At 36.2% G+C, this 27549-nt stretch overlaps 1 protein-coding gene across 1 annotated transcript in view; it reads left to right on the top strand.

Moving 5' to 3' along the window:
• FTO (FTO alpha-ketoglutarate dependent dioxygenase) overlaps window positions 1-27549 on the top strand; it is a 228811-nt gene that overhangs the window by 111077 nt on the left and 90185 nt on the right. The window lies entirely within an intron of this gene.

Genomic DNA, 27549 nt, shown 5'->3' on the forward strand with positions numbered 1-27549 from the left:
AAACCATTGGAGTGCTGAATGTTCTTGACCATTTGCTTGTTCAGTTTGCCCACGAAAACAAGTCATCAATACTGCTTCTCTCTTATTGTGCTCAAATATAGGATGTTTTGGTGTGAAATACATTTTATAATATTTTATTTCAAAATATTCCTATACCTAGCTCTTTAGACTCTTGAGATGGAGAATCACTGTTCTTCACTGCCATTTTAGGGCCTTCTGACCTGTTTTTTCTCTAGGACAGCCATTCTAGCATTTGCATTGGCCGAGAAGTGTAAAACTTTGATTGGGATTGCTTGACTGCCATAATACTGTGCAAATTTATTTGTGTATTCAAAGTTACATGATTAAGAAACAAGATGTTGGTATGCATTTGGTTCCTGACTCAGCAGAAGTATGAAACAAGATCATTTAAAGAACATTTATAGTTTCTTTGAAGCAAAACAGCTTGAAACAATATCAATAAAATAATGAATGTGAGTTTTCACATGTTCAAAGCAAGCTCTAAGTGTTTCTCTGACTTGTAGCATGAATTCAGGTCCTCTTGTCATTCAGTGTGACTGCAGACAGAAGTATTTTGTTGAAGATATTCTATTGATGGAGTTGGTCTATACTTAGAATTTCTTGCTCTGTACATTGTCTGTTCAAGGAAATCCTCTTGGTATCTCATCAGAGTATTTTAAAGCAAACAAAATACTGGCCAAAACAAACAAAAAAAATCCAGCAAAAGAAAACCAACTTCCCCTTTTAACTTTATGATGTGCCCATGCTTATGAAATATGTAACTTCTCTTTTTTCTCACTGGAATCTATTAGCATATGCCTTAACATGCTAACATAGATGGATCTTAAAAGGTGTTGACTGACTTTTTCTGCACACTGTTAATTGCTACCTGATATGGAAAATTCTTTCTTCAATTTTTACTAATTCTTATTTTTATCCTACAAAAGAAACTGTAAGAGAACAGCATGCTGTCAAATATTTAAAAAAAAATAAAAATTAAGTGTACAATTTTTAAAAATACATCAGTTGTTATAAGGGAAGGTTGAAGATGAATACAGAAAAATAATTTTGTTTGCCTGCTCATTTTTTTGCTCAAAGCCTGGCCTTTATTTAAGCATATTATTTTTCTGTGTCACACACAAAAAATAACCCTACAAGATTTATTGGCGTTTGTATGGAAAAAATGAAAGGATTTTCATGTTTTGTAAGAAACTTAATACACTCTCACAGATGGCCCAGCTCAGGTGTGATTTTAATTATGAGATAAAACAAAGCCCAACACAGTAGGAAGTAGTCTTAATAAACGGCCTGAAGCTTTTGTCTTCATGTGTCAAAAAACCTTTTTATTGCGTGATGACATTTTTTTTTCCTAGCTGTTTCTAAAAATTGGTTAAAAAAAATGCAAGGGCTTCTAAAGTTCAAGTGAATTATTTTGGTCAAGTTAAAAATAGGAATTTCTTTTTTTTTTTTTTCATTTGTCCTCCCAACAAGTTTAGACTTCTGGCAAACGATAGAAAGAATGTATTAATAATAATTAAACCTGCAAGTACACAAATGCTTTATTTAAAAGTAAATAATTTTCTAATTAGATGTTGTTATTTTGTATTGCAGTATCACAACCACAAACTGAGAATTTGCTAAGCTTGGCTTAAACTGTACTATCAGAAACTAATATTAATTTAAACCCAGCTATGGTGTTCAGCCTTCATTATTAAGACACAAATAGTATGATCCTGTTGTTAAATATTACTAATATATTATAATAATGTTGTACTGTCTTTCCCTTAGTGGGGAATTATGAGGACCTCATGTTAGGACCTCAGTGTCCTGACATAGTTAATTATCCATAGATAATGGTTTTCAGCAGTGGCTGTTCTGAACATCACAACCTCACTGTTAAGGGCTTAATAAATATTTGCAGACTCAGGTGCAGAGCACCTACGCCCTCCTCTGCAGAAGCCAACAGCTGTGGTTGCCTTCCTGTGCCATACATCACCCCCAGCCCCTCATTTGTCCTGGCAAACCTAATGGTGCAAATGGCAAGTTTTATGTCCTGTGCTAGACTGGGGTAATGTTTGCTGCAGAAATGCTAGCTTGCCTTCCAGGAGTCATCTGTCTTTTCCATGCAGAAATATCTTAGGAAGCTCAGACTTCTGGGGTTCATTACTTGAATGCTGTGTGTATTGATAAAATTATTGAAAACTTCATTTTAGGGTGTATGACTGCTATCACCACCCATGCTGGAAGGTGGAAAACTACAACCAGATGGTTCACAATTGAAATCTGTATCCACAAGCTTACTTTTAGGGAACAGTTATTTGTAATAATTATTTTAATTATAGGACAGTGCAGAGCTTAATCATAATGTGCTTTTACAATTAATACAGGTTAGGGATTTTTTCTTCCTGTGGTTGAATGCATCTCATGGGAGGAAGTACCCATAAACTCCAGGTAGCTGTGTATCACCTTAAATTAGGGCTTGGAACTTTGAGTGGTTCTTCCATAACATCCCAACTGTAATTGCTGTTGAATAATGGAGAGGAAGGAGGAAACTCTAGGTTTATGTATGTGGAACTGAGCCACATTCAGACAGAAACATTCTAGAAATGGAATAATTTACATGGTCTTTGATGATTAGTAGTCAGTGAGGTTCTCTGTCTAACCAGTTACAATAGCAGTCATATTTGAAATGCTACTCAAAAACTCTTTGGCATTCAGTCCAAAATAAACCCACCAGCTTAACTTCTTCATATTTTTCTTATGGATTTCAATGCTTTCAGCAAAGGCCCTAAGGGGAAGTTCTTGGGTTTTTTCCCTAGAAATTTTTATTCTCTGCTTCCTCCTTGCCTTGCCATCTTTGCATCATTGGTCCTCATCCTTTTCCATTTTTGGATTTTTAATTAATCTTGTCTGGTCATATTCATCATGTATTAGGAGGGGGTATAATATAAAGAGTAATTTATAATAAATTAATAATGACTTGGTTCATGTTTTTGACCATGTGCTGATTGAGGGAGCATTTGGAAGAATCCTTTATGGTCCATATTCTACAGAATTTATAGTGCAGTTTAGGCATTAAAATGATCCTGGTCTGTCCTGTTCTGTACTAAGCACTCTGATTTTCAGATTTTCTATGAAATCAGTTATTGCTGAGCAGAGGAAGCAATCATGGTTGACTTGTGTGGGTTTCTGTAAAGCAGGGATCCTCAGCATTGGTTACCCTGGTCTCTGGAACACTTCTAACTGGTTTCAGGTTGTCAAACACACAAATTTTATTATTCTCACCATTCAGCAAACTGTAGTGACTGTAGGAAATCAGTGTTAATAGTACTGTGAGCTTTGTGTTTCAGCTGAAGTTGTGATTATGGTGTTGCTTATTCAGTTATGAGTTTGGTACAAACCTAGAGGGAGGAGTTTTCATTCTGATGTGTGCTGATTGTCTGTCCTCTGGTTAATCCAGCCCTGGTGATTGACTCTGGGTGAAACACAGGCTGGCACTACTGATCTGTGCTGCACTCACAGATGCTGCATTCTCCTTCTTCTCTGGATGGGAGCAGGGCTAACATGTCACTAACCTGGCCTGGCTATCTGGCCAAGTTGTTAATGTCTCATAAAAACCCCCAAGGAAACAAAGGCTGCTGTATTTCAGTGGTGATAGGCTGCCACTCCTAAGTGTTATGTCTCCCCATCAAAGAGAAGAGGCAAGGGCAGCTCTCACTTTCCCTGAACTTTTAATGGTACAAATCAAAAGGTTACATAAAAAACATAGATGTGGCTCCAGGATTAAAACTCAGCATTGGATTAATTTAATCATATTCCTTTCTGATTGTGTGCTCTTTAAATCCTGTTCTAACTATTCTGTTAGTAGCCTATGTCCCTTTGAGTCATTAACAAAATGTAACTGATCTTCATCTGTTTGGTTGGAGAGGGTGGGGGTTTAATCTTCAAAATAATTGAGGCAAGAAGCTTTTGGCTCATGAAAGTAAATGTTTTCGATCCTTTGTTGTCAGATACCACAATTTTCTCCACAGCAAACTTAGATGAAACAGAAAACTGATACACTGAGCCACTGGAATTGCAGTCTTGTAATTTAGAAATATCCACTTTATCCTTTATAATTCACTAAGATTCTTCAGTCTGAATCTGATATAGGTAGGAGCCAAGACAAACAGTAACCATTTATAATCCTTCAGAACAGTTTGGATTTCACTAGAATGTAAAGCCAAAGAGTTCTTGGCTTTATTTCATGTGTCTTACAAGGATAGAAAATGTATTTAAATTGTAGTATTCACCATAGCTGCATGTTTCTGTAGTACCTGCAAGCTTTTATTTTCAGCATTATAAAGATGTGAAAATATTGTACACTAAAATTTCTCTCTTTAGCAGCTGAAGGACTTAATTTAAGGTCCTTTAACTTGCTGGAAATAGTGTATACAAAAAGCTGTCTGCAGTCCTTGAAGCAGGAGTGAGAATGCAGTGACACCTGGGGTGCCATACATGTGCTTATATGAAGAAAAGGGCAGGTGTGCATCCCTTCTGTGTGGGGCATTGCCCTGGGGTGCTGACACCTATTAAGAGTTTTGATCCTTCAGAACACTTCTGGATTCACAGCTGACCTGCTGGGCTTTTAAAGAGCAAGTACTGCAGCAGAGAGTATTTGCAGGACTGAGCCATAAAATTGCTTTTGTGATTTACTTGTTTTAAAGGTATTTGCCAACTGGCTAGAATAGCTTTGAGTGAGCGTTCCAGTTGCACAGGACACAAATGGAAGCTACATTTATTTTGCCTCAGGAGTTTGATTCCTAAAATGATAAAAGCTATCAAAATAGACTCTGCCCCTCAATTTAGTATGTTACTGACCTACCACCCAACATGCATGTGCTGCACACCCAACTTTCAGGTATGTATGTGGAATTGATACACAAGGAGCCATTCTAGTGAGGAGAGTTTGTCAGAATGTCATTCAGAACTGTCCTTCTGAATTATAAATAACTTAAGAATCAGAGCAACAGTGTAATTACTCTGTACCTCCAGAAAGTTCTTTTTAGTATAGGTTAAACTATGTATTCTACCTTATTGTACATTTTGAAATTTCTAGATGAAATTGCCAATCCATATGACAATGAAAAAGAGAGAAGCCTCATGTTTACAAAATCCATGCTGGGAAAGCATTATGGCAAAAACATTGTAGTATCTTTACAGCTGAAATTTGTGAAATGTTTTGCCCTGATTGTAAGTAAGTTTATGGTGAGCTTTCCACATCTGGGGTCAAGCACCAGCAAAAGTTGTGTTTTCCTTGGATGTGAGCTGGGCTGGCATTTCTGACAGACGTGTAAACAGATGCAAGCCTTGTTGCTAATGACAGGTGATTATAAGTGGCGTGGGTGCCAAGGTAATTAAACCATGCCTTGACAGGAACATTTGGTGAAATGGTATTTCAGCATTAGAAAAATTGTTGCAACACTTTTTTTCCCTGCTAAGCTATAACCTGAATATCATTCATTTTGATTCTTTGGCCACAGTGCTCCCAAACCTGCTACCTGCTTTATGTATAGAAGTATTGAGAAATAGCTGAATAGCACCAGTACAGATCAGTGGGGTTTTGGAGCTTTGAATTGAAGCATCTGCTTCTAAGAAGGCTTTTAGCATATAAATACAGTATAAAGTCCAGCATGGAGGGATTGGTGATATATTATCTTACTTTATGACAAGATAATGGTTATTGTGCCAGATTTATTAATGGCTGAATTATTGTGCTACTGTTTGTCATATATTTCTTACTGGACATCTTAACTGCTTTTACTGCTGTGAATTGTAGTTTCTAAATCTATTTAAGATTTTTTTGTACTTCACAATGAAATACAGTTTATTCTTAAAGTGAAAATAATGGTTGCTTTAGAAGTAATGCACTTGATATTAGAACTTTTATGAACTTCAGGCAGTATCTTCTCAGCTCTTCATGCTGCGATTTCATAGTTCAAGATGACTTTATCTTTTCCATTCCAATTTCTGTAGCTGATAGTGAATAATGCTAAAGTTCCTTATTGATCTCAGAATTCCAAGCAACCCTTTATTTAAAATATTCACTCACATACTGCATCAGAGCAGTGCAAAAATTTGGTTTAATCCTATAAATTAATCAAAATTGATTTAATAAAATATGAAAGATCTAGTTTAGGGATATTTTTCCATTATTCTGTGTGAAATTCATTATAATCTTAGGATGGAATCTAACTGTTTACATTATTGATGTTCCTTTGGATATTGCTTCAGCCTTGAAGCAATAAGTGTTTAATATAATAATCTCAGCTGAAATTCTGGGCTTCTGCCAAATTTGGGAGCAGAATTTAATCCTGTTTATTTTTTGTTCAGGGCATTCAGGATGAAAAGAAATTATTTCTCTCTCCTGGTTGGTCAGGGCATCATTAAGCAGTATAATAAACTACTACAAATTATCAGTTGTAGCTAATACAGACTTAACATGTGGGCTGGGTACTTGGCAAAGGGTCTTTGAAATCTAGTAACTTTTAGTTTAAAGGTGGTTCTTAAAAATGAAATTTTAAAAATGGTGAAATCAATTTTCACATCAGTTACTTGAAGAGATGCAGTTAAATGATTTGTTAATACCCTTCTTCAACATTCTTCTAAGAAGGTAAAATTGAGCTAAACCCATCAAGATGACAATCAAATTTTCAATGTCTTTTCTTGCCTTTTTTTTTTCTTTCCCCTATCGCCCAATTCAACTTTCCATCCCCTCAATTCTAATCCATATGCTAATAGAAATTTGATGTTCAGTTAATACAATTGTAGGATTTGAAGCCTGAGAAAGATCCTGGAAATAATTTGTGTGGCCCAAACAAGCTGGCTTGAATGTATCTGATGAATTCAGGTGTGGCAGGGGTGAGTGGTGTGCCTGTCAAATGCTGCAGCCATGACCTAGCAAAGTGAAGTAGATGTGACCTATCTACAGAGAAAATAAATTAGGGGATCACTTGTAAGGATTGTAAAGCTGAGGAGTGAGAGGGGAAGGGGCATTTTTGCATTTAGAATTTCGATGTACAGGAGTGTTTCAGAGGTTAGAAAGGCTTTGCTGTTTTCCATCATCTTCAGTGAAACAGGTGTGCAAGTTGTGCTCCTGATACTGTTTGCAGCTTATAAGTAAATAAGCAGTAGCAGAAAGAAAAGGATTTGGATGCTCATAGTTAAGGGAGGTGTAGTAGTTGTAAAGCCTATCCAAAATAAAATCAGTGTCGTGTTGAGGTCTAGAATGAAGTGTGTGTTTATACATACAGCTTTTTCAAAAGATTTTAGTGTTATGTGCGAGGAACCTTGGAGCTGCCAGTTCATTTTATTTCTGATGTTGCCTGCTAGTCCCTGAAGCAGATAAACTATGGATTTTTTTGAACTTCCATTTGCTAGGCTTTCGTTATATTGTGGTTACAGTCACAATGTCAGCGCATAAAATGTTAAACATCACTGGTCTGAAAGAAGCTTCCATTGTCTTCTACTTCTGGTGCCTGGGGATTCTTTCTAGCCTTGCAGTGGTGGTTCTGTCAGTGTAATATGTCATGAAGCATTTCTCAGTAATGACAGACATTGAATATGAGTGACAGGAACTCTGACCGAGTGAAATGGGTTCAATTACCAGAGATGTAGGGTTACCTGAGATAAAACCAAATGGTCCAATTGTGCTCAGTTTTGACCCTGTGACTCCCAACTATCCAGCAGCAAAGACAAATGGCTGATTAACCATCCCCTAACCCTCCTTTTCTGTGATAAACTTGTTTGGATTTCCTTGTCTGAATAAAAATCTAAGTGTGGCATGTTTCTAAAAGGAAATATGATAGGAAAACAATGGGTACTGGTGCTAGTCATTTTCTTCTCTTACCGACACAAACCAGAAAGCTGTCATTCTATCTTGGAATGTATCTAGGACATAGTGTCCAGAAATCAATACAAGATAAATGATTGCTCTCTTAACCTCACCTTTCTTCTGCTGCAGCGGTTACGTTGCTCCTGTTCACCTGTAGCCAACCTGACGCCAGAATAAATGAGAGAACCTGCCATGAAAAGGATCTTCTTGGGGTTTTTTTGTGTTGGAGGGTTTTTGTTGGCTGGGGGGGCAGGGGTTGCTAGTCAGTATTGAGTCAGTTTTACACTTGTTCTAGTCCAGTGCCTACAGCTCCCAGATAGAGTTATAGCAAGCTCCCTAATTAAACTGTCGCTGTCTGCCCTCACTTGACTGCCTTTACAAAGTCATTTAACTAACAGACATTCCTGACTATTAAAGCTGGGAGCTGCGTGTCTCCAGTGCTGGAGATAAAATGAATGAAATTTGTTAATCTCCACTGACACTTGATCCTAGATGTTGAACTAATGCTGTTGCACCTGAACTTTTTCTTTATTGTAATTACTTCTCATGTTATTATTTCATGTAATAAATTGGACGAAAATTTCAACAGGTATTAAATTATTCAAGCTGATTTATGGATGCTGAGTGAATATGACATTCATCTTGTGCATTCTTCAAAAGCACAATTCAGTGGATGTTCAGAGCTGAATTCAAGGTTTGCAGTAATAGAAAATTGTAGTAAGAGGATGTATTTCCTTCATCTGAAAGGAATGCCATTTTAAAGTCTCTACCATTTAGCAATGAAGATAAATTTTGCCTTTGTGATTATATCTACACTTAATTTAACAAATAATTTGATTGAAAATTTAATACGTTTTCAAATACCACATAAAAAATTGCATGCCATTGGTAGAATTAGAAGGGCTCAGATTACAGGGTAGAATTCAGTTCTATTTGAAGGAACAAACACTTTAAAGGAAGATTTGTAGTTTATTTTCCATCTTCTCTATTTGTTCGATGTTCTTTTTCTGTCACAGATTTTAAGTCCATTTAGACCATTTGGTTTGAGTTCCTGTAGATTTTAAGGAGTTGTGTTTCCCTTGGCTGTCCCTGTATTAAGCGCAGTGTTTTATCTTTGGGTTTAAATGCATTTTTCAGAATGGTGTCCATTGGTTTGAGTATAGTGGGAAATGGAAATCTACCATTTCTCTGGAAATTGAGTAAATTGCTAATTAGCCTCACACCATAAAAGTTCTTATTTCTATTTCTTATTGGAATGCTTTGCTTCAGCTGCCTTTCTGTATTACTTCCTTCCTATGATTTTTTTCTGCTGGAAGGAAAAAACACAACATTAGTGTCCAGTTCTTTCTGCAGAACTGTGTGTGAACTGCAGAAATTTCAGTCTTCTTTTAATGGCTCCTTGCATCTGCTGGCTGGAACAATGTTGTGATTTACTTTAATCCTGGAAGTAGTGGATAATAACCATGAACTACCTTGTTCACATCTCTTTTTTTGTATGACAGGTAGTGTATCTGGTGCAGTTTATTTTGCTTTAAAGAACATGTTTTTCCATTCACAAATACTGTTCCTACCACATATAAACAGAGTTCTAGAGAACTTCTGCTGATCGCTAGGTGTTATCTGTCCTTTACAACTAACAGAGGCCAATAAAAATACAGTCTGTTTTCTTTTTGGAATAGGATTTGGTCATATAGGTTTGGATTTCCAGTGTCAATTCTGTTCATGCCAGAAAAAGCTTGGATACAGCTCATCTTTTCTGTTATGTTTTTGTAGTAGAGACTAATGCTGAACTTGAGAGTGACTCAGCAAAAAGCTGTGTGCTTATCTCCACAGTCTACAGAAGAGACAGGCATCTCCAGGAAAGTCTCACAGTCTTTCTCCTGGTAATAATGATTTCTTAATTCCTCACATCTTTTCAAGTCTGGGAATTTGCCTCCCCAGCGCAGCTTTGGTGTCCCCACTGTGCCCACCTAAGCAGTGGTTTTAGGTGAGAGATGTGTGGCTGCAAAAGGACAGTGCAGTAAGTTTAGTGGCCTCTTCAGCCAATGGTTCTGTTTCTTTTTCCAATAAATAAATTGTCTTGTTTAGTTGATAAAAATCCATCATATTTTGAGTTGAATTTACCCTGTTTTAAGCACACATTGTAGCCAGGCCTTTAGGGCTGTTCACAGAAATAGGATGTTCAACAAATCAGCTTTTGCAGCACCAAAATACTGAGCATCAGTAACAACAGACAGAGATGGATTAAAACACATGCATCTTTCTTTACAAATTTCAATAAAATATGTATCTGCTAACTTCTGTATAGATCTATCCAAATGTCTATATAGTGAGCAGTCTTCTCTGAATACAAGAAATATTTCACTGGCATTGGAGTATGGAATAGTGCAAACAGTTACTTGCCAGTTATAAATCTACATTTATTTCCTTAATTTTATTACTATGTTGTGATAATGTTTCTGTGACATCCTTCCTTTGCCTCCCATTTCCTATTTTAATCTTTTACTCATACCATTATAATATATTGTAATCTACAAGATAAATTCTGTGAAAATTAGTTCTTTTGGTTGATGTACATGTTTTCTTACCCTCCCATTCCACAGACCCAACATATTTACCAAATCTGTATCAATGTATTGCGGATTGCAGTCCCACGCTGCTCTTGCCTGTGCAGCTATCCAATAAAAATGCCTTCCACAGCTGTCAGGATGGAAGTTTGCAGGAAAGCAGCCACTGCATCCACTTGGAGCACTGCTTGTGCTCTGCTCCCCCTGAGCCTGGCGGGCCACAGTGAGCAGTGGGAGCTGTTGATCGATGGATAATATTCACTTCCAAGCTTCCACAGCACCTTATTCTGAGGCTGACTCATTCACCAGCTTCTGCTCTATGCTATGGGAAGTCTGGAAAAAAACCCCGGTACTTTGGCGTTCAGAAGATGTAATAGGATTGTGTTGAATTATTTTACTTTGTTGTGTAAAGAGCAGTGGGTCTGGAGTTTAAAGTATGTGACACCATCTCATTAAAAGAAAAAAAGATACATGTGTCCAATAGAATATTGTCAAGATTTAAATGTGAGCTAGCAAAATCATCCTTCAGTGCCAGGTGTACTTTTGGTAGGGTAGTTTGCACATGTTTATTCACTATTTTGGGGGGCTGTGGTGTGTGTGTGCTGTTTGTTTTTTAGCAGTTTTATTTTAATAATTGTCTGTTGTATTACTAGTATTCTTGAGGTAACTGGAATGTATTTTATGAGTATAAAAATATGTACAAATCAGGTTTTTCTCTCAGTTCCTAGAGGCCTGTATTTAAAACCAAACTAACCACTAAAGCAAGCAAAAAGCCTCACCCTCTGTTATTTCTTAAACTCTGTGTCACAGGCTCTGTAAAAGAAAGCTCTGCTTAATGCAAGGTTCAGGAGCACTATGGATTTCCTACATTGCTGTAAAGCCTGCAGGGTATAGTCCTTTGTGTGGCCACTGAAGGATACTTGTCCTTGTGTGTGTAGAACTGTCAAGTGAAAAATTTTTTAGATATTTATTGTACTGAAAAGCCAATTTTCTTTACAGTCCTATGAGTGGTCATCTACCTCAGTATAAGATGACCTCTTGGGTTTATTTTACTCCATCTTCTTTTAGGAAAGTTGCCACAATCAGGTTCATAGATTTAAAAACAAAATTCACAAAAATATTGGAGAAAGATGATCCATCAGATACAAGTTCAAACAATCAGAATTAGATTGAAGAAATATTAAACTGATAGACTAGATATCTTTTTATATAAATGTTGTATTAGTCTGGTTCATCCAATCTGTGTTTGAGAAGGATACAAATTTTAAAAGTAAGTATATCTATAGATAGAGCTACCAAGCTTTATCAGTGGAAGGGGTTCCTTGGTACTTGGAGTAACCCAAAAATATTTTTTACTATTGTAAGTTGTACATTAATTATAAATCATAGGGCAATTATCCTATTTCTAGAATGTGATTATATATTTGCATATAGTAAAATTTTGTGAAAAATAGTATGGAATCCATCTTTTGGAATCTAATTAATGTAATTTTGATATTAATATTAATTGTATTAGTAGGAAATAATCTCTACATTTCCTTAGCACATTTAGTAAGAGGAAAGTTTCTTTTTTTACAGATTCTAAAACAGTCTTGTGGTCCTAGTGAAACTGCTTTGTTAGCATGTCTGTAAGGTCAAATTCATTTCATTAAGGGAATAGGACTTTTTCAATGCTGTATTTTCTGTATAACCATGAGACTCAGGGAGGATGGGTGAGTATTTTCCCTCACAGAGACTTTGATCTTTATAGCTCTGCAAACTAAACCAGGTCTCGGTGCAACTTTATTTGGTGGGTATCCACAATTCCACACAATTCTGCTAATTTAAAAATACTTCTGCTTTAAATCCACGTCCTCTCACACTTCATCTGTGTAAATAAAGCTCCTCGTGCAAGCCGGCCAGGAAAACATATGATACCATTTGCGATTGCAGAATGCGGCATGCTGTTCTTCTGTAATTATAATGGCCTGAGCAGTGAGGGGTTGCTTAGCCTTCCTTAGCAATCATTAATCTAGCCAGTCTGAGGAACAGTGGCCCATCTTGGAGAACAGCAGTCCTTGGCATGAGGCACCTTGGGCTGCGAGGCCGCCGGGAGCCAGGCATGGCCGTGTTTGTTACGTGCCGCTGCTCGCCGCTCCCCCAGGAGTCTGCGAGGAGAATTCTGCTGTCTCTGGGTTGCTGCTTGCCCTCTCCCTCGCTCTCTCTCCCCTCCCTTTATTTCTCCTTGTTGTGAAAGTTTCTTTCTGTGTGACTGGGAGTCTGTTTAGCAGACCATATTGCGAGTGAAGGTGCATCGTTTGTTGCCTGATTTTGGCAACGCTGGGCAGTCAGCTGGGATGTAATTAAGACTCTGAGAACAGGCTGTCTTCTCCACAGGAAGGGCATGTTAGATGTTGCTGGGATTTGGGGCTGTCAGTTTGGCCAAGGCTGGAAACTGAGAGCTAGGGACAGTGATCTTTTCTTTCATTTATAATCCCTTTATGTACAGTGTATGCACTTGGCAAAGTTTACATATAACCTAGTGGCTGGAGCTTGCAAGCCAGTGCGGCTGAATTAGCATATGTTACATGTATATTTTAGTAATATTTTAAAGCAAGTGCAAATTTCCAAAGTGAATTATGCATGTATGACAGAAATAGGGTTGTGTTGCACTGGGTGTCAAATCCCACAACTTTTTGTCAAGACCATGGATTTTACATTAAAAAGGCAGAGAGACTAAACGAGGTAAAACAGTTTTAATTTTTAACAGTTTGGTCCAGCCCAAGGAACTGCTCTCTGACAGTTATAACTGACATTTGAATAATTGGATTAATTCAGAGAGGGGCAAATCCTGTATTGATGGCTGTGCTTGTTCTATATATTTTTTAACTTAGGGAAGGAGCCGAATCCTTTAATTATTTAAAGGACACTTCTTGCAATATAAAATACTGCTGTTTTGAAACTTTGGTCTAAAATCAAGGAGGGAAAATATTTGCATTATTTCATTCTTTACATTTAAAAGGTTAAGAAAAAAAAAAAAAGAAACTTACTTCTTTGTGGTTTTTAAGCCAATGTAAAGAAAAACGGGAGAGGCAGAAATGATCGTTTGTGGCCCAAAGCACCAGAAATGGAGATGAGCCTGATTTAGTCAAGTAGATTCCAGGATTTTTTAGGGAAGTGTAAACCCTCAGTAATAATCACATTACGCTGCAATTTCAGGATATTTAATCAACTTCATTGCAAAAAGGACAGCTTCCAGTTTCTTTAAGCTAATACGATATTTCTTCTTTTATTCAGACTTCTTTGGTTTTGATTTTGTTTGGTTTTTTGTTTATTTTTTTATTGTTTAATGAGAAATTTAAAATTTCTGAAAGTAAATGGTTTTACTGTGCTGAAAACCAAGTGTAGGAAGGTTAAGTCTTGTTGGGGACAGTTCAGAACACCAGTTTGGTTCTGGCTGCTTACCCAGCAGGACATAAAGAGTATTAACACTCAAGGAGAAAATGTGAATTCACAGCTTACGAAATTAACACCCTGTAAATGAAGTATGAAACATGCCTATGAAAAGTCACATGCATATATGGATGCATGTATGATCTTAGACAGGCAGAAATGTTTTTTTGAAGAATTCTGCAGTCTGCTTTGGTTTTGTTAGTTTATGTTGCAAAACAAGCAACACCTTTCCTAAGCATTCCTAGCTTCCAGGCAGCATTTATATGTTGTACTATCTTAAATTCTGCTAAGATAATTCTGTTTTCTAAAAGGTTTGTTTCAAAATATTTATGTATAAATAACCAAGTGAAATTTGAAAGTGTGTGAGTGAATTCTAAATTTTTATTCTTAGATGACAAGAAACTATTATTTAAAGTGAATATTATCTAAAGTGAATTTTGTAAATTGGCATCCCTAGGAGTTTCTGTATAGTCCTCAAATATTTTATCATTTGCTTTGCAAACAAGACAGTTCAGCTTCCCCATATCCAGACTATCATTCCTCTGGGAATATTCAAAGCCTTTTAAAATTATGGAGGTTTTGGTGTTGGTTTTGTTTTGGGTTGTTGGTTGTTTTGTTAGTTTTTTTTCTGGGGCAGTCTAAGGAAGTCCCAGGAGTGAAGTTGCCATCTGTCCTCTATATTAAAAGAATCTTCTATATTATATACCTGATGTTCTTGTCCCAGAGATAAATGTTGATAATTAAAAGAACAGAATTTGCCCTTTATTGTGAATTAAAAATTCTTTCTTACATACAGTTACAAAACTTAGGAACAATTTTTAGGTTCTTTAAGCTCTTATTTTCTAGTCTCTGTCCTTTTTTATCATTACAGAGTTGATAAGTATTGGCAAGTAAATGGAATATTTTATTAATCTGAGCATGTGCATGTATGATTTAAGGAAGGATTCAGCAAATCTACAGTTGAGTTGTAGATAAATTATTGTTTCAGATAACTCTGTCTTGTGGTAGACAGAGAGGAGGGAAAGCCATGGGTTGAGAATGAGAGATTTACATAAGCCAGACACTAATTTTGGGAATGTTTCCTCCATATAAATTGCAAGTTAGAGACTCCACCTCCCCCTTCAGGAAAGGAACCTTCTTCATTGTATGAACTTCCTTCCCCAGCACACATTAGCCAGGAACAATTCTGCATCTTTCCACTTGAGCTGTAGCTCATTAGTGTCCAGAGCTGCTCCCAGCAGTGCCTCCCTTCAGAGCATCCTGGTGCATGCATGGCCTGAATACCAAGTACTTCTGCTCTGAATATCACACTCATGCCAGTCAACATTAATAATTTTTAAGTAGCATCCTTGTTTTTTGTTTTAATAATGTCTCCATTTGTGGCTTTAAGACAATAATATCAAGAACATGTCTATAAATAACAAGAGTGGGGGAAGAGGAATGCTGTGAAGTTTCTGTAATAATCTGTTGTGCTGCTCTCTTTCCCCCATGGTGAGGAACACCAAGCCAGGTCAGACCAAAAACCCTCCTAGCTCAGTGCCACACAGTGAGGGACAATAGCACACAGAAAAGAAAAAAAAAAAAAGGGAATAAGTGATTTTCTCTCTGAATATTGACCTAGCCCTGATAATTTGTGGCTAATAGAATTTCTGGTCCAAGGTGGTATCTTTAATAGTCCTGCATAGATACTTGTTCTCAATGAATTTATGCAGTAGGTTTTAATTTATGTGGACTTTTAACAGCCTTGCCATTCTTTTCTGAGTTCTAGCTCTACACACTAAAGATTATAACCACACCCCATCCCACTCCCTCCCTCCCAAAAAAACCCAAAACAAACCACCAAAACTAAAAATTCCACAAAGCCAAAAATCCCCCCAAACCAAAAGTTCTATCTCCTTTTGATAGCTTGTTGCTTTTATAAGAAAAGAGTAAAAGCTTAATTCCCTAGGTGGGATTGTGGCTTTTTTTTCATTCATGAAATTAATTAATTTTTCAAAGAGTCCTCTATACATCATTCTTTTTTTGTCTTTCTTAATTGTATTGTATCTGCTTTGAGGCAGGGACCAAAACTGTTTAGTTCCTCATGCTTTGCCACCTAATCATATCCAAACTCTACCATATTTATATAAATCAGGTCATTTTTCTTCCTAGTTTGAATGTGGTTTTTACTTCTAATTTTTCTAAAAGAGCCAGTGTATTTTTTGTGAAGTGAAATGTCAGACACAGGATTAATAATTGTTCTCACAACACATTACATTACAAGTCTAGTATCTGCTATTCAGGCCTAAAATTGTGTCATTAAGCATACAAGGTGGAACTCAAGTCAGATTAGACTTTATTTGCCTGCCTTAGGTAAAAGAATGAAGACATTTATGATCTCTTTGCTAGGCAGAATAGGTGTGTTGTGTTATCAGTGTACATGTAAAGAAACTTCACAAGTATCTGTTCTAAACTAAGGTTATATTCTGTCTGGCATACATTGGATATAGAAGAAATGGAGAAATTGAATTCAGGAGCTGTTCTAACAAGACTCCTCCTTATGAACAGGCTACTGAAGAATTATATAGAACTTTATATTAATATTTTATTTGGGAGGCTTGTTTGCATACAGTGAATATAATTTCATTTTAGTGCCAGACCATCAGCAATCAAAAATTTTCTAGTGACTTCCAAAAACTTCCGTGCAGCAATTCTGTATATTTCTGTCATAAAGCAGTATTTTATTAAGATAGCAACTGTTGTTAAATTTTAGTTACTAAAGATTTTCTTTCAGTAATTTTAAAAAATTATATATTTAAAATGTTAGTCATCTGCAAAGCATGGAAATGTGTTAACATTCATTGTTGCTTTCATATTTGCTCTGATTGCCTTATGTAGTCAGTTACTAAATTTTTGGGGTAATCACTTTGCTTCTTATAAAGATAAAACATTTTGGATGGTTCTTAATGGCATAGCATTAGGCAAATGTATGCTGTGTACAGATCCAGCTATTCCACCTTTCCCTCATTTCGTTCCCTTAGAGGATTCCTGCTTGGCAATTTTGGGTGCAGTGGCTTTCCTGCTAATGATATGCATATAGGACACATGTATTTTATGTACTGATAAATGGCTTAAATCAGTTGTTCTTTTGCTCCTTAAGAGTTACTTGTTCAATTTCTGATATCAAGTTTTGGTTTAGTGCATGTGAGGTGGCACTGCCTAATTGATGAATGACCTTCCATTGTTTGTCTCTTCTTAAATTCATTCATTGCAGGTATTCTTTTAGACAGTATGCATTGCTCTGTTGCTATAATCTCTATGATTATTGAAAACTTAATTTAAAAAAAATCCTGTTCCCCAAGAGCTTCTAATGCACCAGGTTTTGTTACCTTAACATTTTTCTTTCATTAATATTGATTAAATGGTAAAGGGTTTCATTACTGTTAATGGGGGGCACATTTTAAATTTTAGATCATTAACATTTAAATAGATTTTAATTGTTACATTCAACAAATTTATGCAGGTAAAGATTCAATTTCTTCAATTAATTTACATTTACACATTCAGAGATCTTTCGTTAGGGCTATTCTCATAAAACTTTAAGGGTCCCAGAAGGATCTCTCTATACTTACATTCTTTTCATTTTGTCCCTGCTACTCTCTCCATATTATGTCTTTGAAATTACTAGGCTTATTTCCATGTGCTACTTAATAAAATAACATTTCTTTTAGCCTTTTATGGGGAGGTTTTTTTAACAGATTTATATATAAGGAATCAAGTGAAATTTATGTATATGAGTGAATTCCAAATTTTACAACTTTTGGATTTTGATCATCTTGTCCATTATGCCGTACATGGGGAAAAAAAAGTACCTGCCTGTTTGATGCAACATGCAAATCAGTCAAAGAAAAAATTCCTGGGATGCCTTTTCCATCCTCACAGGTTCCAGAAATCTAAATGAAAATAGGTAAACTTAGTTTGGTACTTTATCTCATACAATAGTGGAAAATTCAGAAACACGATATTATGTCTTCCTTCACCTGGGTCACACAACACATATTTAGGATTTTGGGCCCAGCAAGATTAAGGGCAATAAAAGAGAATGAAGGTGCATGGAATAGTAAAGGCTCTAAAAATTTTCAAAGCAATTATTACACCATATAGTGGAAGTGATTTCTGTGGACAAAAGGTGGTCCAAGCAGAGGTGATCAGAAAGGAAGTTGATAGAAACTTGACAGAAAGGTAATAAATGGATATTCAATGTTTATAAGAGGTATAAAAATGGAAGTAAACATTGAAAAGGAAATTGAGACCTAAAATACCTTTTTTACTCATGATTATAAAAATTTTTTGGGAGGATTTTGCTTATAAGGAGTAATAAGATGACTGAAAGTGTGAAACTCACTTGGAAACTGAAAAAAGAATTTAAAATAATTTTCACTGGGTCAATTTCTTGACTTCCTGATAATCACCATTCTACATGGCCCCCCTCCAAAAAAAAGAAGTTGCAGAACTATATATTTATAGAGGAAATAGAGCTAAGTTGGAAAGTGATGTAAATTATCTCACAGCATAAATACAATTCAAAACAAAGAATATTTCCCTCCCAGAGACAAAAATTCAAAAATGTTTTTCTTCAGATTTTTGCTGAAGAATTTGCTTTTTCATATTTATGATTCTACATGTGTCCATTACCAAATGCAGGCATGATTTTATGCATTTAAGACAGGAGAAGACAATCTGATTTCCACAAAGGAAAGTCTTTCACATTAAAGCATCGTGTTAGTCTTGGGCTTCTGCTAATGTGAAAATAAGAATGTTTGCTGCTGAGGGACTGAGATCTCCACATAAAATATCTATGAAGGAAATAAATATTTTAAAATGCAAGCACTAAAGTGGTATTGGCACTTCAAAATAGGGTCAGAGGCTGATTCTTTCTTTAGAAGTGTCAGTGTTCTAATGCCTGTGACTGCATACACTGAACCTTTCACAATAAAGTAACTCCTGTTGATTTTTTTCCAATGGAAAAAAAACACAGTTCTTTTTTTTTATTCAGATCACAAGTTTTCTATAAATAGTAATACAGGGCCTCATGTTATGTTAAAATGAAAGTTTTTATAAAGCTGATTTATTCTACCAGACTGCACAGAAGAGAATACCAGAATGAACTTTGCCAGGCAAGTTAATTCATGTTTCTTTTAATGAAGATAATTTCTTTAAAATGGACAAAGAATAAGCTATGATTTTGCAAGATAAATGTGCCTTTTTCCAGATGATCTAGATCCCATCCTGAAACATGTAAAAATGTACTTCAGCCTATATGTACTCAGCCTCAGTGCACAAAAGGAGAGGTCCTTGGAAGCCAGCAATTTCTGCCTGCTGTCATCACTCTTGACTCCTCTTTGTTCTAGGTAGCATAAAGGATGCAGGAAGAGACCAAACCTTTGCTTCAAAAAACTGCTTGCATGTAATATTGGTGATGTTATTAGATCTATCTTTTTAAGACACCCTGATAATAAATAATGGGACTTTCCAGTAGTCCTGTTTCCTTCTGATGAACAGCAGCAACAGGGAGTACTCAGATCTGCTTCCTGGCTTTGAGTATTGCCCCAAAATTGGTTTGCACCTCAAAGCACATGTTTTGGTCTCGACTTTTGGTTTCAAGGTCACATTTTTGTACAGAATCTAAATGTTTATTATTCATTAAGGAATTTTCTGTAAATATTAAACTTCTGGTAATCGTTCTGGATGCATAAAAGCAAGAGGAGGGTAGACTATTAATAAAATAGAAGATTTTGAGGACCCTAAATGGGAGTTTTACTTGAGGGTCCTGAGCTCAACACATACTGAGTACCTGTAATTAAATGCTGAGCAATCTGAACTTCTGTTAACCTTGGAACTGAAGTTGTTTCAAATGTGTCTCCTATGATTTTAACAACCCCTAAGTTTCTCTTGCAAATTCCATATGGTTTTGGGTTAGTGGGAGGGTTGAATACCTCGTGCTTTTACTTACCTTGTTGTGCACTCACACTGCTGGCAGATGAAACAGATGTTGTAGCAGTTGTGTTGCTCCTTGGAGTTTGCTCCAGTTCAAGACTAAAATAACAAAGAGGAGGAGAGGTTGGTTGGGTGGGGAGTGGGCACCTCGAGTCACTCTGGTGAGATTGCTGCTGCTTGCCCTGTCAGCAGAGCCAGCTCACAGCCAAAGCACCTCCAGGTGACATCTGAGTGTTTGGATTAGATGTTAGGAAGAGATTCTTCCCTGTGAGAGGGATGAGCCCCTGGAGCAGATTCCCAGATTCCTGTGGCTGCCCAGTCCTGGAGGTGCTCAGGGCCACGTTGGTGGGGCTTTGAGCCCCCTGGGACAGTGGAAGGGTGCAGGGGGCTGGAACAAGATCATCCTTGAAGTCACTTCTAACCCAAAGCATTCCATGATTTTATGATTTTATTACTATTCTTAACTGCTTCTTTAATAGAAAAATAATTTGTTAGGGGAAAAAAAAAAAAGGCCTGCTTTGGGATGTTCCTACCAAGCTCTGCTTATCAGCTTGTTGAACTTTCATTAGTCATGTGCATCCTAACAACCACATAGACATGTAATAGGATACAGACAACAGTCTCTAGGAAAAAGTGGTTGTCCACACAAAACCTACATAAGAGCTGGTTCATGGCAGTAGATATAAATTTCATAATCTTATTATCCACCTACACAAGTCTGCACAAGTACCTTGGATGGAAAAGCATGCAGATGGCAAACTCTATAAAAGTGTGAACAAATAAGGTAATTAAAAGATAGGTTTTATTGCAGATAAAAATATGTGATTGCTTTTCCCCTCAAGTGGTACTCCAACAGAAGTCACAGGTATTTGCATGCAATGCAAATATTTTACTACAAAACATTGCCACTATCTTAAGTTCCTGGGAGTGACAGAAGGAATACAGAATACTGTATTTGTATTTCCTTTTCCAGACTATCTCACATATGCTTAGATGTGCCTTACCAATGCAAGTCACCCTTTTGTGTGCAGGCTTTGAAATTTTAGCCCTTTCTGGTAAAGTTTGAATGAAAGTTAGATTTATTTCTGCTTCATTAAAAAATCAAGGCGAGTTGATTCTAGTCTTTCCACTGAACTCACCATATTATTATTAGTCACTCAGATTTATATCTAGTAAATTTATGTTTGCATGCATAGAAATAATAGTAAATATGATATCTATTCTGAAGACTGCAGTTCTCTGCTAAAAATTTTGTAAAAAGCACTCTCAGATTAAATGTAAGGATGTGATTTCTGAGTCCAGCCAGTTCAGACAGGTCTGCCTAAAACTATAATCAAGTTGAATGCATTGCATTGGTATTCTAATTTCCAATTTGGGATTTTGCTACATAAACTCAAGTAGAGTATGTCTAATCTTTATTAGACCCAAAGTCTCTGTATAAACTCCTTGAATTTTCCTCCATGTGTCTCTGCTAAACTGAGATGTGTCTTCTGGCTGAGTTGTAGAGACATTAAATTACTGAGTAAATCAATACAGTGCTGTTATGTCACTGTATCTTTTTCAAAGACCAGCTCAAATTTTGTGTGCTGTAGCTTTGATCCCTTTCATTTAATTCTAAGAACACTTGTTATTATAGTAACTGTTGTTTGTATGTTATTTTAGCTTTTTACTTAAGTAGCTATTTAGCAATTTAAATGAAAATGTAATTGGGTTACATCTGTTTTGCATGCATGTAATACCACGCAGATGTAAACTTATATTAAAACCATATTTTCTTTTTGGCAAAAAGACATAAAAATAGAATTGCAGCAATCATGCAATACATCTTTTTTTTTTTTTTAAGTAGTGTACACAAGATGTATTCCAGTGTTTATGTTGTGATGGTAACAGACCTTTCTATTTTTATGAGAGCTAACTGGTATAACTGTACCAGGACAAGTACACGGTTATGCTGGTGTAAATCCAAAGGAACTCCATTGAAGTTAGTTAAAATTCCTTACCAAACTTACCAGTTCCAATAACTGACTCTTTCCAGAGTCAAATTCTACTCCAAGGATCTCCACTGAAGTAAGGAATCTTTGTCAGTTATGAATGACACTGATATTTGCCTTCCAATAGCTTTATTTTAAAGAAAGATGAACTCTTGCTGGCTGATCTTACAAAGTGCTGAGTGCCCTCAGCTATTGTTGATTTTGATAGGGTTGTTTTATATGCTATGGAAAGAGAGATGGATTCAATTCCAGCTTTCTCTCTGCTTTTTTATAGGTACTTTGGGAAGGTACTTAATGTCTCTGCACTGCTGTAATCATAACACAGAATTTCTCCTGCCCTATTTATCCTGGGTGTTATTTTTGGTTTTTTGTTTTGTTTTGGGGGTTTTTTTGTGGTTGTTGTTTGGGATTTTTTTGATTCTAGATTCTTCATAGCTGATTGCTGTTCTTTGTTTTTGTGGTGCCTAGCACAATGTCAGGATTGTGAGTAGTATCTATTGGTGCAGATGTAAGTCTCAAGTGAAATGTAGGAATGAATTAGGATACCTGGCAATTTTCTAAAATAACTGGGATTTTTAAAGACTTTGGAATTTATTTAGAATAGCTCTTTTGTCTATCAGCAGGCTAAAAATATTATTATGTTTGTTCTATTGTCTAGCACACAGCTTTTTCATAATGCAATGCCTTGAAGCCTGTAAGGGAAGACTTCTTACTCCCTTAGTTTCACTTATATAACCATAAGTTCAAAATAAACCATGTATATTTAGCAGACTTTTATTATTTCAATATATGTTCCTGTTCAATAACTCTGCCTTTTTAAAGAGTAATTGTGAAGGACATGTAAGAAAACTTTTGCACATTTTTCTTCTTACTTTTTACCTATGAACATTTGAGGCCCTGATTCTACAGACATGAACATAAACACATGAGACTCTATGGAGGCAGAATCAGAATATAAGTTTAAATTTATTCCAGTTCCTCATTATTAAGTGCTTTTAGACTAAATCTTATTGCTCCAAAGTGTGAATTTGGCAAAAGTAAGGACTTCAAGATTGTTTAAGTGTGAAGAGTGTTAACAATGAAGAGTGTTTAAGCAGGTAATCTAAAAATTACCAATAAAAGCTGATAGGAAGCCTCAGAGTCGGTATTAAGGTGTTGTGCCCAGTAGCTCTGCTACAGTTTCTGTTTGCTACAAGGTTTGTGTTTCAGGAGTGAGGAATGCATTTATTCTGGACAATCTGTAATGACCCACTCAGAGTAATGTTCTCCAAACACTTAGTTTGTTTTCCCTTATTTGTTTGAATTAAGTAAGCCTGGGACTTCAGGAGAAGTCCACAATCCAAGTCTTGGTTAAAAAATATTGCAAAGTAGTTTTATAAATATTGACTGATATTTTTGTGCATATATAGTAAACATCTACCTTAAAATATTTTTCCTACATACACTGTGTAACTCCTACATTTTGTCATTTCATGAAATTTTTACCTTTTGCTTTTGTGTTAACTGAGCTGGCCCATTTAGATACTCTAACTTATCTTCATGAGTTTGCCAGAGAAATTGATGGATGCAGAAGTCTTTACTTTCTAAGTTCACACTTCAGTTAATTCATTGTCTGTTATGCAGTTAAGAGCTGGACTCAAAGATCCTTGTGGGTCCTTTCAACTCAGAATATTCTGTGATTTATGTACAGAGGATGGTACATAATATTAACAGAAAAGAAACACAAAGAAGTTTTGTAAGTTTTGTGAGGTAAAGACTGGAAGCTGGGATGCTCCACATATTTCCTCTTTCTTTGTGCATGGAAATAGTTTTTTTCCCTTTCAGTGCTATTCTCCTTCCCTGTGGACTGGGCTGAGAAGCACTTGCCCTCGAGTTGAGATAATGATTTATAGAAATAGATGTATAAGTATACATAGAGAGATGTATATATACAGATGTATAAATATCTGTCTAGGGAGATGTATATATACGTTTTTAAAACCTCTTGAGTTGTAAGAATTTTTTGTGGCCCAAAGCCATGCTCTCAGTACTGTAGGAACTGTCTCAGTTTCCAGACCACTGGTGCCAAGGACCCTCAGCTGCTGCTGCTGGGGATAACTCTGCTCTCTGCACCTCTCATGGTATTTGTGCACTGGGTAAACTCTGCAGAGAATGATTCAGTGTTAACTCACATGGTGACTGCCTGTATGATTTATGGAAGTTTTCAGTAGGAACTTAGTATGTACAGTGGATTCTTTCTATTTCTGTCTCCTTCTGGACAGCCATGCCTGCATTTATTCCATGTAAAAAGTAACTGCCTGTGCTTGGCAAGGAAAGCCATCTCAGAGATGTGGTGGGGAGGCTTAGAACCTCAAAGTGCTTTTTCCTGGATCCACAGCTGGTCCAGCCATGCCACTCAAGCATTCCCTCTTTTGGCAATGAGACAGAAAATGTCCCTAACCTGCCCTTTGATGCCAGTGTGAGGTAATGCTTGTGGTAAATAAAAACCATTGTAGTTGTGAATTAATGTTAGCTTTGGTTACTGACACCTCAAGTTGAATAAGACAGATCTCTGATTATTAGAATTTTAAAAATAGTCTTACAAAGATACTGAATATCTTTTAAGTTCAATGTATTGAGTGGAGGCTGAGAACACGGTTACATGATTAATAACAATTATTAAAGCACTTGATGTGGCATGTAACATCTTTCCTTTTATGCTATGACAACTTCCTTTGCTGAAGAGGTAAATGAGTGTCTGTTACAACTGCCAGAGTGGGAAAGAGCACAGAAACTTGGACTCAGTATCAGATCATGTTTCACTAACAGAACAAGATTGATTTATTGTGTTACATCAGGGTTAGATGGACCTAGTACTGCTTCACCACATGCTATTTCATTCCCTTGTCTACTAAGTATGCAAGTACAAACAGCTTTAACACAATTCTTTACCTAGAAACAAGCCTGAGGCTTCATCCAAATACTTTTAACATATGAAAATTGAGCTGCTTTGAACTTGTATGTTTTTGATAACTGCTTGGTATGCTTCCTGGAGGATCACCTGTAGGCTTTTCTTTCCAAATCCTAATCCCTTTGATTAAGTGCCAGGACAGATAGCTCTCATTGAATAACTACAGTCTCGTAATTCTTCCTTCATTCAGAGTTAAAAGGGAGCTGCTCAAGCTTCAATAGGTAAATCCTCAGATTTAGTTAAAGTAATTCAGACACTTAGAAACTGAAATTGTTTTGTTCTGAAACAGGGTTCAGATGAGCTACTGAACATTTACATACCACTTGCTGCCAGAAGCTGTAGGATGAAAAAAAAACCAAAACAAATCTTTTAGCAAGAAGGATTAAGAGTAGGCAAACTTTGAGAACGAGACATTAAAGACAACCTGGCATGGAAATTTAAACCCAGAAATAGGAACAGAGTTACTTTGCTTGACTGCTCTTGTGGGTTTTTTTCTGCAAGATCAGTCTGTGGTGCTGGGCTAAGCATTCCATTCCTTCCTTGGCCCTTCTTGTTAGAAACTACCAAAATAGGGAGTAAGCAGGGGAGAAAAAAAAAAAATTCTTAGTCTTTTTATCTTTACAAGTATGCCTGCTGGGAACAAACCTGAGCCAGTTCAAGATTCTTCTATTTAAAAGTGTTTGTGGCAGACGAGGATGACGGGGAATTAAAACTAAACCTGTTAGCTGCTGATATCTGGGGAAATGGAGCTATCTATTGCACATAGAGTTTTGCACACGTCAGTTTGCCTATGTGCATAATGAAGCAGTTTTCTCTGTGGAGGACTTGCTGTTCACCTAGGAAATGAGAATATTTCCACATGAATAATTTGCCTTGGTTAATTCTAGTACAGCCAGAAATGGAGCAGAACAATTAGAGAAACACTCAGTTCATGTGATACAGATTTTCATAGCTCCTTCAGCCTGAAAATTTGTTATATTTAGCAGAATGTAACCTGCCAAAATAGTACATGAAACTGGGTATCGTGGCACTGTCCTTAAGAACTGCTCACTCTGTGAACAAGAGATGGGGCTTCCATGGTTATAATGAATTTATAGTTAAACTTGAACAAAGCCCATGGGTGGCTGTGCACCTTGTTAGTATTGGGCTTTCAGTCAGATCCCTTTGTCTCTTTGCTACCAGATTGTTCCAAACTATTCATATGCAGTCATTTACTCTTGTAGGTAAAAAAAAAAAAAGATAAATTCTTATACTGCCTCCCTTATTTGTTGTTGTCATGGCAAGCAGCAGTGTTATTTCTGCAGCTCTTGGGCAGGTAAGATGTGTGAGCCATTTGGAAATGTGGCTTTGCCATGAAAACAAACCAGCACTGGAATTAAGTATAGACCTTAAACACGACAAGATTAGAATAAAAATTAGGAAATATGTAAAGAAAGCCAACCCCACAAGTCTGGGGTAGTTCTGGCTGTTCAGATTGCTTTCCATTGTGACAGTAAAGTTCGGCTTGACTTTTTTTTCTTTTAAGAATACCGGGGTTTTTTCTAATCATATGCCACATATCAAGAGATTTGTAATTGAACTGCATCTAAGCTGCATCAAGACAATTAAGTCTGGAAAAATAATGGAATGGTATCCAACTGCAACTAATAAGCAAATGTAAGTAGGCAGGATGGCATAAATGAGCTAGAAGTTTTAATTACACAAGTGCTAATTTCTTTAATCTAGAAAATAGTTAAAGAGGGCAAAGAATTAGGATCTGTGTCTTTCCTGGGAGATCTTGCTGCAAACAGCAGAGCAGCACCTATGGTCTCAAATCAGAGCAAACTCAGTGTTGCATCCAGACAAGTTCATCTCAGTCTAATACCATGAGGTTTTTTAAGTTCTTAGGTCTAGTTTATTATTTTTTTCCTTAGCTAATTTAATAAATTAATCCAGTAGGTATTAGAATTGTTATTAGGGCAATGACAACTTGAGGGGTCTGGTTAATAAGATAAAATTAAAGTAGTTTGGCTAAATAAACTTTGAAGCAGAAAGCCTGAAGGCCTCTTGTTATTACCTCATTAACAAGAAATGCCATTAAGTTATTATTATTATCCTGTAATGGTTCTCCTTCTTATCACTCTTGCATTCTGATCAGCAGGGATATTTAATGAAATAGCAATAAATTGTAAGAAATTACATGTACCCAAGCAAGTCTATAAACTCAAAATGGAAATAGAAAGATTTAACTTGTGAACATACACTTTTGAAACGGGGAAAGATTCTGCATGTTCTTACAACAAAGCTTTGGAATGAAAGCAAAAGTTTATGACACATTTTATTAGACCTGTAAATCTGAAAGCTTAGCTGTAGTTTTTAATTTTTATTTTGCCTCCATAACTATTTTTATGCCTTCTTTATAGTTGACTGGTCCATATAAGTTCTGCTTGGAGTCTATGCCCCATTATTCTTCTATAATAAAATGTGAACCTGGCTAAAATAAAACATGATGCCTTAAGAGCAATTAAGAATGGCCTTTTGTAGATAACTGTAACATGAAATACAATCACTGTTTTTATTAATGCATTTTGGAAAAGCAGCTCAGTGATTTATAGCACAGAAAAGGGTTATTTTACATTTTTATTTATTTTATTTTATGTCTCACTCTTCAGAAAAACCTTTTAAGACTCTTGAAATAATCAAAATCTGTGTTTCTAATGTTTATCATGTTAATGTGAACCTTGGTATCCATTTTATTTAGGTAGTGCTATGGTGTCAGCT

This window comes from Agelaius tricolor, unplaced genomic scaffold (assembly GCF_023055355.1).
Source record: "Agelaius tricolor isolate 1412-34295 unplaced genomic scaffold, bAgeTri1.0.p SCAF_15, whole genome shotgun sequence".
Classification (NCBI taxonomy): domain Eukaryota; kingdom Metazoa; phylum Chordata; class Aves; order Passeriformes; family Icteridae; genus Agelaius; species Agelaius tricolor.